General features: G+C 35.8%; 1 pseudogene; it reads left to right on the forward strand.

The window, feature by feature from the left end:
• Window positions 1–1,126: 1,126 nt before the first annotated feature.
• LOC128578977 (coiled-coil domain-containing protein 54-like) lies at window positions 1,127–2,069 on the forward strand (annotated as a pseudogene).
• Window positions 2,070–6,847: the final 4,778 nt, after the last annotated feature.

The following is a 6,847-nucleotide window of genomic DNA, read 5'->3' on the forward strand; positions in this document are numbered from 1 at the left end:
CACAGTGCCCAGATGCAAGGAAGCTGTTACTTGACCGCCACCTGTGCATGTTGATATTTTTGATCTACAACCTTACTGGGTGGGCTTAGTAGTTGTAACTTTTCTTTTTTCTTTTTTTTTTTGCTATAACCCTTAGGTTTTTTTATAGGTAAGACCACATCATGTGCAAACAGAGAATTTTACTTCATTTCTGATTTGAATGCTATTTTTACTTAGTTTCTTGAGCTCAATCTTTGAGTACTATGTTGAATAAAGTGGTCAGATTAGGCTTCCTTATCTTATTCCTGATAGTAGAGGAAACACTGGAATTGTTTCACTATTGTGTAGAATGGTGTCTGAAGACTTGTTTACATGACCTTCTTATGTTGAAGATGCATACTTTTGAATGTACACCATTTTGAATTTTGAATCATGAAAATTCATTTAATTTTGTCAAATTATTTTTAAAAAACTTGAGATGATTAAAAAACGATTAACTTAAGGAAGTGATCAATATAGGGGGGTGGTCCACTATGCAGCTTCTACTGTATTTAAAACATTTGCAGATATGTAAAGCAATGCTATTCTTTTCTCTATTTTTTCCTTTTTAGAAAATATTATCATTGTTCATACAAAATATGTTATTTATGTTAACATGTAGTGGGTTTTTATTTAAATAAGTTAATAAGCAAATATCTGAAGGCTTTTTTTTGTTTTAATTTCTAATATGGAATATTGATAGATACAACCTACAGGAACAAAAGTTCTGTGGTCCTCAATTTTTATAAATGCAAAAGAGACTAATGACCAAACCTTTGGAGAACCACTGCCTATAGTGAAATATGTTCTACTATTTGGTCAGTAGTCATTGTGACATCAGGATCAGGGCAGTGATTGCCTTCAGGATCTCATGCAGATGATCATTATGCCACAGAGTTCTCCAGCTGGGCTGTCCTACAAGAAGCTAACCACCTGAGAGTACCTACTGTTGCTGTTGATGCTACTCATAGGATGTTCCATGATGTTACCAGGAAAGACATTTAACAAATATTAACAGTAAGAGAAAGACCATTTCATTTTGCCATTGTTTCTTCCTATCAATCTAGTCATGTTTTCCAATACTTTGGCACTTGTTTCAGCATCAAAGATGTATAAACTTTATACCAAAAGGGTAAAAGCTGCTGCTGGGCATATGTGGACTTCAAATCTCTCAAGTATCAGAAAATCTTTCAAAAATGTTTACCATAAATGTAAGATTCAGCACCTGTATCCAACTATAATTTCCTATAATTGTGAGCAATACATTAGCTTTGAAGAAGAGATGAGTCTTACAATAATGCTCCAGGATGTTAAAACTGCCCAAGCTACACTCCTCAACCAAATGACTTGATGCTGTGGGTGCAATATCAAAAATCCAGGAAAAATTTGACATTTATCAGAAGCAGATAGAAGTACTGGAAACTATAGTGAATGTTAATGAAGACATACAATCCAGAGCAACTGCAAGTACTCTCTCTCTCAAGGAAGATATGGAGGCTTTAATAAAGAAGGTGACAGAATTGGAAAACTGGAATTTTTGCTTAGGGGTTGATATTGTTTAGAGGTTCTGGAGGGAGAAAAGAGTAAAGACATCCTGAAACTGCTTCACAAACTCATACAACCAGAAACTCTAAAGAACACATCAGCTTCTACAGGCTCTGAAATACCTTCAGCAAGACCAGAGAAAATGCCCAGGTATTCAAAACCCACTGATACTGTTGAGGAAAAAAAAAAATTCTCCCCAATTTAAAACTCCAAAGAAAAATAACCATCAAAATGCATCAAGAAGGTTTATAAAAGCAAAGTCAAATATTTACATTTACCCAGACTTTCATACATGGATCAAGCTAACTTTTGTTCATGGAGAAAAGTGGACATTTTTCTTCAGAGCCACCAAGTTAGAAGAATTCATCCAGTGGCTTCTTTCAAGACCAACCAGTCTTCCTGAGGAACCACAGCTCATGACCCAGAGATATGGTCCTTTCACTGGACCTATTGTAAGCCTGACCACAATCTGTCTCTGTTTTCAACTATATTTCATGCCTTTTTGATTTCTCAAAAGAAGAAATAACTTGACTCTAGAGTTATTTTCTGCTTTGCTTGGTACAAAATAAATGTAAATTGGTTGCTCCAACCATTCATCTGCGGGGGGCTATGAACTCCTTGGTAGTTTGCTAACTATGGGCGCACTATCTGTAAGGTTTCCATTCATCTACACTGTTAAGGCATCTGATCTCACTGTAGTATTGTGATCCATTTTCTGTCAACAGTTTTGTCTTCTCAAAGGCAATTCATGAGGAGTCATTCCATGTTCATAGATAATTTAAAGCAAAGAATGAAGGGGTCAAGGGAAATGTGAAACATATTTGGTAGCCTCCAGGTCTGTTCTCTAGGCACTTTTATCCTAGGGGCCTTTTGTAGATAAGATCTATGAGACCAGAAACATACTCTACTGACAAAATTTTAAATAGTATAGAGTGAAAAAGATACTGACAATAAAGGCTACTAAAGTTAGTATTATAAACATGAAGGGGATTAAAAATACAACTTATTGTAATTCTAAGACACTTTTTTGTTGTTGTTTTTTTCTGACTTCATCTTCATTTCTATCAAGCAATTAGGTTAAGAGGGAAAAAAATATGGTACTGGATAATTTTTACATTTTCATGAAAGGACACAAATTCAGTGTTCTGTATGTTTGCAGAAGAAAAGGAAGAATATTGTAAACTAACTTAAAAATCTTAACACTATAGTACCACAAACTCTTATATAACAAAGGTTTTTTTTTTTTTGTATAAAACATATATATGGGGTGAGCTTCATTTTCACATAATAGTGGTTTTCATTGCAATGTAACTTTTCTAAACATCATGCAGATTACCTGCAAAAATATTTTCTTCACCACTTAACTCAGGGGAAGAAATCTACCAATAATCAATCACTCTGCTGGGGTCATATGCTGTTAAACTAAAAATAATTTTGGTAAATTTATTACTTTTAATTTGAAAGGAGCAATAGGAGGAGAGGTGGCTGACATCTGTAATCCTCGTACTTTGGGAGGCAAAGACTGGAGGTTTGCTTGAAGCCAAGAGTTTGAGACCAGTCTGAGCAAGAGCAAGACACGATCTCAATAAAAAAGTAAAAAAAAAAATAGCTGGTTTGGTGGTGAGGTTATTTAGCAAATGGACAACTTGAGGGCAGGACTTTGAGGCTGCAGTGAGCTAGGAAGACACCACTGCACACTAGCGAGGATGACAAAGTAAGACCCTATCAAAAAATATATATATATACTTATATATTATATGTATATGTATATATAATTTGAAAGGAAGAGGAGACTTTGACACCTAGCTAAGAACAAACCAATTTCAAAGAGGAAAAACAATCTAAGGTAGGTATAGTAAAAGAAATACAACCATAAGACACAATTTTGTTTGTTGCCAGTTTACCATGAATTTTTTCATTATAAATACATTTTCTGTGATGCAAAAAAGATATATATACAGCTAGCAAGAAAATAAGCATTTTATTTGATCCTTCTTAACAAATAATGTGTACTCTCTTAACTTTTAAAATTTAAATATGCAAAATACATAACAAAAGCAAGGGAATATATCAAATAAATTTGTTTAAAAATGAGGTAACTGCACTTACAAAGTAAAGTATTGTTTTAGTAAAGGCACTAGCTTTCTCTGTGTATTTATTCACCATTAGAGAAGTTTGTAAGGAACAGCTGGAGCTCTAGCTTATCCACATTTGGAGAGTAACTAGGGAAGGTAGGCTATGACATAGGCAAATGACATCACAAATGGCTTCTAGAAAAGAAAAAAAGTGACTCAGCTGGGGTATGCCTGGTCATCTGACCTTCTGTATATTAAAACCTATTTCACCCTGCCCCCTCAGATACCCCCTTTGACAATATTAGAAGTTTTTATAGAGGCAAATATTTTAGGGAAACAGCACAAGCTTGGGGAGCCTAAGACCTAAGTTCTAAATCCTACACTTACAAGTTCTACTAAGTCACGTCACATTGGTTTGTTCTGTCAGCTGTAAAAGGAAATCACTGGCTAAGCAGTGGCTCACGCCTGTAATCCCAGAATTCTGGGAGGCTGAGGCAGGAGGATTGCTTGAGGCCAGGAATTCAAGACCAGCCCAAGCAAAAGCAAGATCCCATCGCTATCAAAAAAATTAGCCAGACATGGTGGCACATACCTGTAGTCCTAACGATGCCACTGCACTTTAGCCTAGATGAAAGAGAAAGACCCTGTCTCAAAAAAAGCAAAACCAAACAGGAATCAATTATATTGATTTAGTAAATATTTTTTTTCATTTCAGTGTTCACTAATTGAAAGGGATCATGGAAAATATACAGAAATTAGGAAGCATTCCTCATATTGGAAACAAAAAAATTAAATGGGATAGATAAAATATATACACTAATAATTCTTATGCATGAGAGATGGAAAAGGGCAGCAAAAGCATTGTCAAAAGTCACCTTCAGCTTGGCACCTGTAGCACAGTGGTTATGGTGCCAGCCACATGCAACAAGGCTGGCAGGTTCAAGCCCAACCTGGGCCAGCTAAGCAACAATGACAACTGCAAAAAATAAAGAAATAAATAAAATAGCCAAGTGTTGTGGAGGCTGAGGCAAGAGAATCCCTGAAGCCCAAGAGTTGGAGGTTGCTGTGAGCTGTGATGATGCCCCAGCACTCTACCAAGGGTGGCATAATAAGACTCTGTCTCAAAAAAAAAAAAAAAAAAGTTTCCCTGGTATCAATGAAGAAATGGTGTATATGAGCCCCAGAGTAAGGAGGTGAGGTAAGATAAGGAGAAGGTGGTGAGGACAACATAGAAGGCAGAAGGAAAAACAGGAGCACAGGAATGGGAGCCGGCATGGAACACAGAACATAAAAGCCACCAAGTATTATGTAATTGTAAAGTACATTTCAGCCCTTTATGGATCTCATTTTTCTCTTCAGATATTCCCTCCATGTTCATTTAAATCTATTTTTTTATCTACATGAAATTGTTAGAGGGAGAGAAATTGACTCTACATGATTTTCTCAGGATCTCAGACTTTCCCTAGAGATGATTCTGTTCATCCTGTTAATGAATAAAGTTCCCCGTGAGGAAAGGGAGGATTTTGCTTTTGAGTCAATTATTTATTGTCATCACTTAGGCAAGATCTCACATGACTTGTTAAAATTATAACTCAGCTTATATCTGCATGTGAGCAAATAACTTTCCCCAATTCTGGCTTGCAAATTCACCTGCTCTCTCCAGCTCACTTCCACCCCTCCTGGCTCAGAGGAGATGGTGCGTGTCCCTTGTCCATGCTCTTCCTCTGGTGGTTTGAAGGGTCTGCCCCAGTCATTCTCCTTCTTCCCTCCATCTTAATCACTGACCATCTATTCATTCTTTGTACTCAGCTTGCAAAAGTATTCATTAGGTTACCCTGTCACGGTGTTCCACTCTTGTCCTGCTGATTTGCCACCATTTTATTTTTTAACTTCAGAATATTATGGGACTACATATGTTGTGCTTACATGAATTACATTTATTCAAAGTTATAAATGTGAGCATCGTCTTGTGCATTGTACCCATTAGATATGAATTTACCCCTCTCCTCCTGCTTCCTCCCACATTAGGTTTAAGTTTGTTTATTCATCATTAATTAATTTTCATGAGTGGTGAGAGGTACAACTTCTGTTTCAGTCATTTACATGTGGCTATCCAACTTTACCAGCACCATTTATTGAATAGAGATTCTTTTCCCCAGCATCTGTTATTATCTGTTTTGTCAAAGATCAGATGGAAATAGAATAATTTTATGTGTGGGTATTCTGTTCTGATCCATTGGTCTATGTATGTCTTTATTTTTGTGACAGTACTGTGGTGTTTTGTCACTATGGCCACGTAGTAGAGCTTGAAGTCTAGTATAATGATGCCTCCTGATTTGTCCTTTTTGTTGAAGTTTGCTTTGGCTATTCAGGCTCTTTTCTGGTTCCATATGAAGTGTAGAATTATTTTTCCTAGATCTGTGAAAAATGATGTTGGCATTTTAATAAGGATTGCCTTGAATCTGTAGAATACTCATAGAACATTCCCCAAGACTGATCACATTTTAGGGCACAAAACATGTCTCAACAAATTCAAAAATAGAAATTATACCATACAACTTCTCAGACCACAGTAAAATAAAATTAGAAATCAACTCCACAGAGTTGATTTCTAATTTTACACAGAGTCAAGGAAATTAAGCAACCTACTGCTAAATGATTATTGGGTCAAGGAGGAAATTAAGATGGAAGTCATAAGAGTCTTTGAACTAAATGACAAAGGACACACAAGTTATCAAGATCTGTGGGATTCAGTCCTAAGTAGAAAATTTATAGCTTTAAATGCCTACATCAAAAAGCAGAAAGATTGCAAATCAACAGGTGGTGCCTGTGGCTCAAAGGAGTGGGGCGCTGGCCCCATATGCTGCAAGTGGCAGGTCTGGGCCCTGCCCTGGCCAAAAACTGCAAAATAAATAAATAAATATATAAAATAAAAAATATTGTAATTCAACAATATAATGAATCATCTCAAGGAATTAGAAAAGAAAAAGCAAACTGATCCCCCAAATAAAATGGAAGAAAACAAATAACAAAGGTCAGAGCAAAACTAAATGAAATCTATAACAAAAGAATTACACAGAAGATGAATGAAATAAAAGATTGGTTCTCTTAAAACATTAAAAGAAATTTACTTTTATATATGCACGTACGTGTTGATGGATTAGTTCCAACTTAGTATTGAGTACATGTGTTTGTTTCTCTATTCTTGT

The sequence above is a fragment of the Nycticebus coucang genome, chromosome Y (assembly GCF_027406575.1).
Source record: "Nycticebus coucang isolate mNycCou1 chromosome Y, mNycCou1.pri, whole genome shotgun sequence".
Taxonomy (NCBI): Eukaryota; Metazoa; Chordata; class Mammalia; order Primates; family Lorisidae; genus Nycticebus; species Nycticebus coucang.